Genomic DNA, 12,122 nt, shown 5'->3' with positions numbered 1-12,122 from the left:
GAATTTAGGACAACATTGGATCATTCAGAGATACACAATGAACTTCTGGAGTGAGTTTGCTGAAAGTAAAGGGGCAGAATAATATTGCACGCCCCACTTTTAAGTTTTTGTATTTCCACAAAAAAGTTTAAATAACTAATAAATTTCGTTCAACTTCACAATTGTGTTCCACTTGCTGTTGATTCTTCATCAAAAATTTACATTTGGTATCTTTATGTTTGAAGCATGATGTGGGAAAAGGTTGAAAAGTTCCAGAAAAACAAATTGGAGCTGAAGTAAATTTTTTGTGAATAAAAGTTAAATGTTCATTTTTATTTAAACATTCCAAAAATTCCTGTGAAGCATCAGAAGGGTTAATAAACTTCTTGAATATGGTTTTGAGCACCTTGAGGGGTGCAGTTTTTAGAATGGTGTCACACTTGGGTATTTTCTATCATATAGACCCCTCAAAATGACTTCAAATGAGATGTGGTGCCTAAAAAAAATGGTGTTGTACAAATGAGAAATTGCTGGTCAACTTTTAACCCTTATAATAACTCCTTAACAAAAAAAAATTTTGGTTCCAAAATTGTGCTGATGTAAAGTAGACATGTGGGAAATGTTACTTATTAAGTATTTTGTGTGACATATCTCTGTGATTTAATTGCATAAAAATTCAAAGCTGAAAAATTGCGAAATTTTCAAAATTTTGGCCAAATTTCCATTTTTTTCACAAATAAACGCAGGTAATATCAAAGAAATTTTACCACTATCATGAAGTACAATATGTCACGAGAAAACAATGTCAGAATCACTGGGATCCGTTGAAGCGTTCCAGAGTTATAACCTCATAAAGGGACAGTGGTCAGAATTGTAAAAATTGGCCCGGTCATTAACGTGCAAACCACCCTTGGGGGTAAAGGGGTTAAAGGGAACCTGTCACCATCACCATCACTATATAATGCTGTGTATCAGCCCTGTAAGGTGATGGCTGAGCAAAAGGTCTGATTACATATGACTAGGGTTGAGCAAAACGGATCGGACAAATTCAAAAATCGACGACTTTCGGCAAAGTCGGGTTTCATGAAACCCGACCCGATCCTAGTGTGGGATCGGCCATGAGGTTGGATATCTTCGCGCCAAAGTCGCGTTTCGTATGACGCTTTCAGCGCCATTTTTCAGCCAATGAAGGAGGGCGCAGAGTGTGGGCAGCGTGATGACATAGGTCTCGGTCCCCACCATCTTAGAGAAGGGCATGACAGTGATTGGCTTGCTTTCTGCGGCGTCACAGGGGCTATAAAGGGGCATGCATGCCGGCCGCCATCTTACTTCTGCCGATCTTAGCATAGGGAGAGGTTGCTGCAGCTTCATCAGAAGAAGGGATATAGTTAGGGAGGGAAGATTAACCCCCAAACTGCTTGTGCTGTAGCGATTTCCACTGTCCAACACCACCATTTGTTTGCAGGGACAGTGGAGGCTATATTTTTGTGCATCAGCTCTGTAGCTTATTAGGCTGCCTTATAAGGCTCCCTGATAGCTGCATTGCTGTTTGTACGCCGCTGTGCAAACCAACTACTTTTTTAAAAGCAAAAATCCTGTTGCTCCTTTCTGCACAGTTATGCTTATTTGTCCACACTTTTGTGTGCAGCAGTACTTTTTATTGCTGCCATACTTTTCCTGAGATCATTGTAGGGAGATTGAAATTGTACTACAGTCCTTGTATTTTTTCATATATCTTCCAGCCACTTTCTGCCACTTACATTGTGTTGTTTTATGCACTGGGCCTGAGTTTTGGTTCAGTCTCCCCCCCAAAAAAGGGAGCTTTAAATTCTCAACAAGTTTATATACACCTTCTACCTTGTTTTACAGTACCATATAACGGTTGTTATTTTGGTTAGATTTTCCAAAAAATGAGGAAGTCTGGTGGAAGAGCCCGTGGGCGGTGGTTGCCAGCTGGTACTGATGGTGGTGGTGGTGGTGCATCTGGTGGTAGTGGCAAAAGCACAATATCACCTAAGGCTGGAGGTGTTGAGCCAGCGTCATCGTCTGGCTACACAAGGCCTCGAAGGCTCCCTTATCTGGGAGTAGGAAAACAGCTTTTAAAGCCGAAGCAGCAGGAAAAAGTTTTGGCTTTCCTTGCTGACTCAGCCTCTAGCTCTTTCGCCTCCTCTTCAGAAAGTTCCATTTTTATACCTCCCTAAATGGGCTGACTCCCCCCACAGAGCTATGGTCACCACCTGGCGCAAGCACCCGTGCGAGTGCCGTTTGCCTGGACAGGTGGGTGGGCCCACTCTTGGGCGACGGCACTGGCACAGGGTCCCTCATAGTACAATGAAGTGTCTCTGACGGTGGTGGTGCACAACCAACGTCAGACACACCGTCGTAATATGAGGGGCCCTGTGCCAGTGCCCACAAGAGAGTGTTCCCCCCCAGCTCGAAGAGTGCTCTACCACTTGCAATACTTACCTCTCCCTGCTCCACCACTGTGTAGTCTGTGCTGTTAAATCCTTCAATGGCACTGCCAATACAAAGTTGTTGAAATGATAGATGATAGTTAAAATATACAGGGGCCCTGGCCTCCATTTAGACCAGTTAATACTTTGCGCCTACTACCACTGTCTGCTACTCAGCAGAGGAGCCCACCCCTGTACCTAGCTATGCCACCTGTTTAGTCCTGTTACCAATTTTGAACTGCATTTAGGCTACTTTAGTATTTGGGCATAGTAACTGTGTTTGCCACTCATTACAGTTGTCCTCCACTGAACAAAGCAATGCCGCCTGTTTAGTCCTGTTACCAATTTTGAACTGCATTTAGCCTACTTTATTATTTGGGCCTATATCTGTGTTTCCTCCTCATCCTGCCCATTGCCCAGCCACTGCTAGATGAGTCTGCTGGTACATTGACTCAGACCACTACATTCCCCTTGCACTCTACACAGCCAGAATCTGACCCTGCTGAAAGTCAGGTTCCCATTCCCGCATACTATACCACCTTATACGGGGACAAAGGAGAAGGTGTAGATGAAAGTGCAGGGTCCTTCATCAGGTGGGGGGGCATACTCATTGGCGACGTCACTGGCACAGGGACCCTCATAGTATGCAAAAGTGTCTCTGCCAGTGGGAGGCACCACCCGCCGTCAAACACACCGCCGTACTATGAGGGGCCCTGTGCCAGTGCCAACGAGTGGGCCCCCCCTGCTTGCTCCGGATCACAGTGCTTGCAAAGTTGAAATACTTACCTCTCCCTGCTCCACCACCGTGACGTATTCCGCGTTTCCGGGGCCCACGAAAATCTTGTGCCAGCCCTACCCCCCCACAACTTTAGCCAAATGACCCCCAGTTTTCAATGCCTATTATTATAAAGTAAATTAAGATTGACAAGCTTAAGTAATAAGAATTGATATTTTTGGCATTAAAATGGGCACTGTAGGTGTTTTCCTGTCCTCCACTCACTGCCGACTTTGATTCCCCATGGACTTGCATTGGGTTTCGTGTTTCAGTCGGCCCCCAACTTTTCGCAATAATCGGCCGATTTCACCCGAGCCGGCTTTTGACAAAGTCGGGTTTCGCGAAACCCGACTCGATCCGAAAAAAGTAAAAATCGCTCAACTCTACTTATGACCATGTGATATTTCAGTTTTTCTTTTTTTTATTAAATTTGCAAAATGCTTACATTTCTTTTTTTTCAGTCAAGATGGGGTGCAGAGTGTACATTAATGTGAAAAAATGAACTTTTTTGAATTTACCAAATGGCTGCAATAAATCAAAGACGGAAAAATTTAAAGGGGTCAGAATACTTTCCGTACCAACTGTAGAAGTTTGGCCACCCCTGGTCACAATTACTGTTATTGTAACCAGTTGAAGATGAAATGATTATAATAGGGCCCCGGGGGCAGATAGTATCCCGAGTGAAATTTATAAACAATTAATTAAGATGGCAACACCCAGATTGCAAAAGGTTTTTGAATAAGCTCTTCGGGAGGGTGAATTACCGGCGTTCATGAGGGAGGCGGCAGTGGTGGTCATTCCGAACAAGGGAAGAGATCCAGGGTTGGCAGAATATTATAGTCCCATCTCGTTGCTGACTGTGGATGTAAATATTTTGGCTAAAATGTTGGCTAGCCATTTGGCGAGTGTGGTTCAGGATCTTGTTCATCCTGACCAATCCGGATCTATGCCAAATAAGTCTACGGCGATTAATTTGCATAGACTTTTTCTGAATTTGCAGCTGCCATCGGACAATAGGGGCAGTAGGGTTGTGGTATCATTGGACACGCATAAAGCATTTGATAGTGTTGAGTGGCAGTATCTTTGGAGGGTGTTGGTTTTAGGCCGACTTTTATTTCATGGATACGGTCGCTATATACTTCCCCCGACCGCTAGGGTCAGAGTTAACAGGGAAATGTCTGGGAGTTTTGCGCTTTATAAGGGAACTAGGCAGGGGTGTCTGCTGTCCCCACTACTTTTTGCTTTGGCAGTGGAGCCTTTGGCGCAGACAATTATGAGGATGGCTTCGGTTAAAAGGTTCAGATATGGCTTGGTAGAAGAAAAAGTATCCTTGTATGCAGATGATGTGTTGCTTTTTTTTGAAGGATTCCAGAGAGTCGTTGTTGAGAGCAATGGATATTATTAAAACATTTGGGTCTATATCAGGAGTAGAAATTAACTGGAAAAAATCCACTGTCATGGCTGTAGATGATTGGGTTGTTGATTTGCCAGTGTTGGGGGAGGGTAGTAGGTTGGCAGTGGCGCGACAGTTTAAATACCTGGGCATTCAGGTGGCACTTCCAATTTCAAGCTGAATAGATTTGAATCTGATTCCACTGCTGAGTAAGTTTAGGAGTAAAGTAGGGGCGTGGTGTAAACTGTATCTTTCAGTAGTGGGAAGAATTAATTTGATTAAGATGATTTTGATGACCCACCTGCTGTACGTCTTGCACAATGCCCCTATGTGGTTCCCTAGGCAGTGGTTTCGCACTATGGACTCTATATTTAGGGATCTTGTGTGGGGAAAAAAGCAGCCGAGGATCAGACTTGAGATATTGCAGAGGCCCAAGGATAGACGGGGATTGGCGCTTGCGAACTCTTGGATTTATTACTTAGCTGCTCAGGGCCAGCAGATGAGGAGGTGGAGGGATGTGTCTGGGGCTGGTTCAATACAAAGGGTCTTGGTCCAGGTGATGGGGAGGGATCCCTTGGTTCAGGGGTTGGAGGCAGGAAGTTTTAGGAAGATGGGTTTGATGTATCCTACTTTAGTGCTGATACATAAAGTCTGGGAGGCAATTAAAAAGATTAGGGGTTTGGAGCACTTGACAAATTTTTCCCCAATATGGCAAAACGAGACTCTACTGGAATTTGTTAAAATGGGAGAATTTAAAAATTGGATGAGATTGGGAATACTGTACATGGTTCAGGCGCAGGACACGCAGGGACTGGTGCCCTTTGGAAAGTTGCAGGAGTATTATGGACTACCAGAGGTCTGCAGATTTCAATATGGGCAGTTCAGGCATGCTTATGTTATGCAGAGTAGGACGATAAATATGGAGATTCACAAGGATATATTGATTGATTATGTCTGTGCAGAAGGGGGGAACAAAAGGGGTAGATAACATAGTAACATAGTTAGTAAGGCCGAAAAAAGACCTTTGCCCATCCAGTTCAGCCTATATTCCATCATAATAAATCCCCAGATCTACGTCCTTCTACAGAACCTAATAATTGTATGATACAATATTGTTCTGCTCCAGGAAGACATCCAGGCCTCTCTTGAACCCCTCGACTGAGTTCGCCATCACCACCTCCTCAGGCAAGCAATTCCAGATTCTCACTGCCCTAACAGTAAAGAATCCTCTTCTATGTTGGTGGAAAAACCTTCTCTCCTCCAGACGCAAAGAATGCCCCCTTGTGCCCGTCACCTTCCTTGGTATAAACAGATCCTGAGCGAGATATTTTTATTGTCCCCTTATATACTTATACACAGGGCCGTATTTAGAGTTTCTGCTGCCCTAGGCACTTTTAGTGCTGCCTCCCCCATTGGTGAGTATGACACTATCGGCAGTGACTTTGGCATAAATCGCTGATGTGAAAGTCGCCTTTTGCAGCAGATCCGACAGTTTTTCCGCATCTGCCGCGTAATGGATCACTTACGGCAACACTGCATTCGGCCTCATTCATTCCCTATGGGACTTACAGACATGTGCGGCACTTGCGGTTTTGCCGCCATCCGGCAAATGCGGTACTTGCAGCAATGAGAAAAAACACTGCTAGCAGTGTTTTATGTATCATCGTAAGTGCAAAACCGCAATTGCCGCACATGTTCGCAAGTAGCCATCACTACCTGTCCCTGCACCTTGCTAGCTCATCCCTATCCAACCCTCCCTGACCTATAACTACACTATAAAGCTTCAGAAAAGCAATTTATTAACTGACATATTCCTATTATAATGAGGGCTCTAGGCTATGGTGTAGACTGGGACGGGCCGTCTCCGGGTCTCCATCCTCTCTGTGCACACCCTCAGTCCCTGCCTCACTGCCTGTGCACAGACCTCCCTCCACCGGACCCGGTAATCGCCGCTCGCAGTAGCATACCAGCAGAGGTGTATCTAGGGTTTCTGGCACCCGGGGAAAGAATTCATTTTGGTGCCCCCCCCCTCCGCCAAGGACATATGTGATTTGTACACTCAGTCATGTGCCCACGAGCTCCTCTCCCTAATGCTCTCAATGTTCAGTGAAAAACTAAGAGAAGCAGAAGAGAAGCTCGTTGTCGCAGGACCATAAGAGTATGTGTCCACGTTCAGGATTGCATCAGGATTTGGTCAGGATTTTTCATCAGTATTTGTAAGCCAAAACGAGGAGTGGAACAATTAGAGGAAAACTATAATAGAAACATATGCACCACTTCTGCATTTATCACCCACTCCTGGTTAAGGCTTACAAATGCTGATGAAAAATCCTGACCAAATCCTGATGCAATCTTGAACGTGGACACATACCCTAAGTCTGAAAATCGCATATGAGTGACGTGTCCATGTGACGACTACTGGAACTTGCAGAGCTGAATCCTGACATCGCAGCTTCTGAATTCTCACAACGCATGCACTGCACTTTTAGGATTCTCCCTTGCCGGTGGACGGTCATGTCAGCACAAGTATGTGATTTGTATACTTCTGACCACATTCCGACTAGATGTGCCCGGCCTCGCTCAGTTCATTTTCATTGACGGAGGTCACGCATGTCTAGTCAGCACGTGATCGCATTAATGTAAATCTCCAGCATGAGAGAATCCTGACAGCGTGCAGTGTGCACTGTGAGAATTCAGAAGTCTGCAGTCACAAAGAATGACTGCAGACTCATCACAAGCCTGGACATCCCCTTTAAAGGGACTCTGTCATATATAAAGTCATGAATTACCCTAAAAGCACAAATTTTATTAAATATAAATCTAAAAGGCCACCAACCTGTGGCTCACCAAAAACAAAAAACAACACACCGTGAACAAACTAGGGTGGGGGGAGGAGCAAACCCTAGTGTATGTCTATGCTGAACAGCTGCCTATCTGCGGGGGTAGGCACCCTAGGGGAAATGTTGTGGCGCCCCCGCTCTGCGATGGCTGACCCTGGGGTCCCTAAATGAGCCCTGATATACCCACAGGGTCCCGCTACCCAGACAATATTGTACTAAAGGTACCCCTATCAACTATACATAGACCAATCCTAACACAAGGGAGCCCTAAACCCCACACAGTGAAAATTAAAAACAACAGGAGAACATGTGACTAAAGGCGTCTCGGTAGCAGAATTAATAGCTTATCTCTGATTTTGGATATGCTTTGGCAAAAGATATCTACAATCGATTTAGATGGTATCTTTGACCTTAGCTCTAATGCATAACTCACTGCTGAGTTTAATTAGCAGAATTCCATAAACATACGATAGTACACCATGGATACCAGATGTAATTGGTCAAATGTTTCTCAGCTCTTTTATCAGATTAACTAACGTAGCTGTCCGCACTTGCATCGGATACAGCACCAGTGCCCATCACATAGTTCATACAGTTTTGCATATACAGTGGGGCAAAAAAGTATTTAGTCAGTCAGCAATAGTGCAAGTTCCACCACTTAAAAAGATGAGAGGCGTCTGTAATTTACATCATAGGTAGACCTCAACTATGGGAGACAAACTGAGAAAAAAAAATCCAGAAAATCACATTGTCTGTTTTTTTAACATTTTATTTGCATATTATGGTGGAAAATAAGTATTTGGTCAGAAACAAAATTTCATCTCAATACATTGTAATATATCCTTTGTTGGCAATGACAGAGGTCAAACGTTTTCTGTAAGTCTTCACAAGGTTGCCACACACTGTTGTTGGTATGTTGGCCCATTCCTCCATGCAGATCTCCTCTAGAGCAGTGATGTTTTTGGCTTTTCGCTTGGCAACACGGACTTTCAACTCCCTCCAAAGGTTTTCTATAGGGTTGAGATCTGGAGACTGGCTAGGCCACTCCAGGACCTTGAAATGCTTCTTACGAAGCCACTCCTTCGTTGCCCTGGCGGTGTGCTTTGGATCATTGTCATGTTGAAAGACCCAGCCACGTTTCATCTTCAATGCCCTTGCTGATGGAAGGAGGTTTGCACTCAAAATCTCACGATACATGGCCCCATTCATTCTTTCATGTACCCGGATCAGTCGTCCTGGCCCCTTTGCAGAGAAACAGCCCCAAAGCATGATGTTTCCACCACCATGCTTTACAGTAGGTATGGTGTTTGATGGATGCAACTCAGTATTCTTTTTCCTCCAAACACGACAAGTTGTGTTTCTACCAAACAGTTCCAGTTTGGTTTCATCAGACCATAGGACATTCTCCCAAAACTCCTCTGGATCATCCAAATGCTCTCTAGCAAACTTCAGACGGGCCCGGACATGTACTGGCTTAAGCAGTGGAACACGTCTGGCACTGCAGGATCTGAGTCTATGGTGGCGTAGTGTGTTTATTATGGTAGGCCTTGTTACATTGGTCCCAGCTCTCTGCAGTTCATTCACTAGGTCCCCCCGCGTGGTTCTGGGATTTTTGCTCACCGTTCTTGTGATCATTCTGACCCCACGGGGTGGGATTTTGCATGGAGCCCCAGATCGAGGGAGATTATCAGTGGTCTTGTATATCTTCCATTTTCTAATTATTTCTCCCACTGTTGATTTCTTCACTCCAAGCTGGTTGGCTATTGCAGATTCAGTCTTCCCAGCCTGGTGCAGGGCTACAATTTTGTTTCTGGTGTCCTTTGACAGCTCTTTGGTCTTCACCATAGTGGAGTTTGGAGTCAGACTGTTTGAGGGTGTGCACAGGTGTCTTTTTATACTGATAACAAGTTTAAACAGGTGCCATTACTACAGGTAATGAGTGGAGGAAAGAGGAGACTCTTAAAGAAGAAGTTACAGGTCTGTGAGAGCCAGAAATCTTGATTGTTTGTTTCTGACCAAATACTTATTTTCCACCATAATATGCAAATAAAATGTTAAAAAAACAGACAATGTGATTTTCTGGATTTTTTTTTCTCAGTTTGTCTCCCATAGTTGAGGTCTACCTATGATGTAAATTACAGACGCCTCTCATCTTTTTAAGTGGTGGAACTTGCACTATTGCTGACTGACTAAATACTTTTTTGCCCCACTGTACATAATGATGAACAGCACGAATCAGAGCTAATACGTTTTTGGATAGATGGTGTAGTGCAAGAGCTAGAGCGCATTAAGCCTTTAAAGTTTGATACTCATCATTCAGATGCACTGCCGCCCGCCTGTTGTCTGCTTTAGCCTCTACGCGTTTCGCCTCGCTGGCTCATCAGGAGGCTCGATTGCTGCTCATGTTTCTCGATGCAATGTGATAAAGTTGAATCTCAATAGGATTACCTCGCTTTTTAACCCCCCCGAGATTGCCTTGTGCAGGTATTACTACGGAGGACAGAGAATGAGCTTCAATCCAATATTGCAGCCAGCATGCAGCCAGCGGGTAAGGAAAGGGTGAATCAAACACCCAAAAACCCCGCCTCCATGGCTGAAAATTGTTCCCTCCAAATTCAGGTGACAGTGTCCCTTTAAATCTCCTAACATATATAAAAACATGAGAGTTAGCATCACAAATAACATTTACATCCAGGTACCTGATAGATGACGTCGCCTCTGGAGCCGTTCTCCTTTTCTTCATCTTGTCCAGATCCCATGATGAGTTTTTTCTCATCCAGAGCCGTCTCTGCAGACTTCCATCTTCGCCGCTCTTTTGCAGAAAGTCTCCACATGACGCCCTTAAAGATACAAGTGTCATTATAATGCTCCCAAATAAAAAATTGCCCTCACTATATTGTCTGCACAAAATATGACCCCCACACTGTCCCTCTTATGGTACATACTCTTCACACTGACCTCTCCTTTCTATACCGGTCCCCTCTTCACACTGTCCTCTCACACTGTGTCCCCCTTATAGGGCCCAGTATTTATACTCCATATTTATACTCCATCCTCCCACACTGCGTTCATGCCTCCCCCATCCTCCCACCTTGCGTTCATGGCTCCCCCATCCTTCTCCCCTGCGTGCATGGCTCCCCCATCCTCCCACTCTGCGTTCATGGCTCCCCCATCCTTCTCCCCTGCGTTCATGGCTCCCCATCCTTCTCCCCTGCGTGCATGGCTCCCCCATCCTTCTCCCCTGCGTGCATGGCTCCCCCATCCTTCTCCCCTGCGTGCATGGCTCCCCATCCTTCTCCCCTGCGTGCATGGCTCCCCCATCCTTCTCCTCTGCGTGCATGGCTCCCCATCCTTCTCCCCTGCGTGCATGGCTCCCCCATCCTTCTCCCCTGCGTTCATGGCTCCCCCATCCTTCTCCCCTGCGTTCATGGCTCCCCCATCCTTCTCCCCTGCGTTCATGGCTCCACCATCCTTCTCCCGTGCGTTCATGGCTCCACCATCCTTCTCCCCTGCGTTCATGGCTCCCCCATCCTTCTCCCCTGCGTTCATGGCTCCCCCATCCTTCTCCCCTGAGTTCATGGCTCCCCCATCCTTCTCCCCTGCGTGCATGGCTCCCCATTCTTCTCCCCTGCGTGCATGGCTCCCCCATCCTTCTCCTCTGTGTGCATGGCTCCCCATCCTTCTCAACTGCGTGCATGGCTCCCCCATCCTTCTCCCCTGCGTGCATGGCTCCCCATCCTTCTCCCCTGCGTGCATGGCTCCCCCATCCTTCTCCCCTGCGTGCATGGCTCCCCATCCTTCTCCCCTGCGTGCATGGCTCCCCCATCCTTCTCCCCTGTGTGCACGGCTCCCCATCCTTCTCCCCTGTGTGCACGGCTCCCCATCCTTCTCCCTTGTGTGCACGGTTCCCCATCCTTCTCCCCTGTGTGCACGGCTCCCCATCCTTCTCCCCTGTGTGCACGGCTCCCCATCCTTCTCCCTTGTGTGCACGGCTCCCCATCCTTCTTCCTTGTGTGCACGGCTCCCCATCCTTCTCCCTTGCGTGCACGGCTCCCTATCCTTCTCCCTTGTGTGCACGGCACCCCATCCTTCTCCCTTGTGTGCACGGCTCCCCATCCTTCTCCCCTGTGTGCACGGCTCCCCATCCTTCTCCCCTGTGTGCACGGCTCCTGTTGTGAATTCTGTGGCAGAGCTCCCTCCTGTGGTCACAAGTGATACTTCGGCTGATTCTCTCTGTGAGCTTCTGTTGGTGGAGGGAAGTGGTACTGCGGCTTCTGAGTTTCCTCCCTCAGGTGATCTGGTGAGGTCGTTAGGTGCTTCTCTACTTAACTCCACCTAATGCTTTGATCCTGGCTTCCTGTCAATGTTCCTGTGTTGGACTTGCTTTTCCCTGGATCATTCCTGTGGCCTGCTGCTCTGCATAGCTAAGTTCTTCTTTGCTATTTGTTTGCTATTTTTTCTGTCCAGCTTGTCTAATTTGTTGCTGGAAGCTCTGGGACGCAGAGGGTGTACCTCCATGCCGTTAGTTCGGTACGGAGGGTCATTTGCCCCCTTTGCGTGGTTTTCTTTAGGGTTTTGTGTAGACCGCAAAGTTGCCTTTTCTATCCTCGCTCTGTTAAGAAAGTCGGGCCTCACTTTGCTGAATCTATTTCATCTCTACGTTTGTCTTTTCATCTTAACTC

This window comes from Ranitomeya imitator, chromosome 1, assembly GCF_032444005.1.
Source record: "Ranitomeya imitator isolate aRanImi1 chromosome 1, aRanImi1.pri, whole genome shotgun sequence".
NCBI lineage: Eukaryota > Metazoa > Chordata > Amphibia > Anura > Dendrobatidae > Ranitomeya > Ranitomeya imitator.
The sequence above is the reverse complement of the archived record's forward strand: the minus strand, read 5'-3'. Positions refer to the sequence as shown.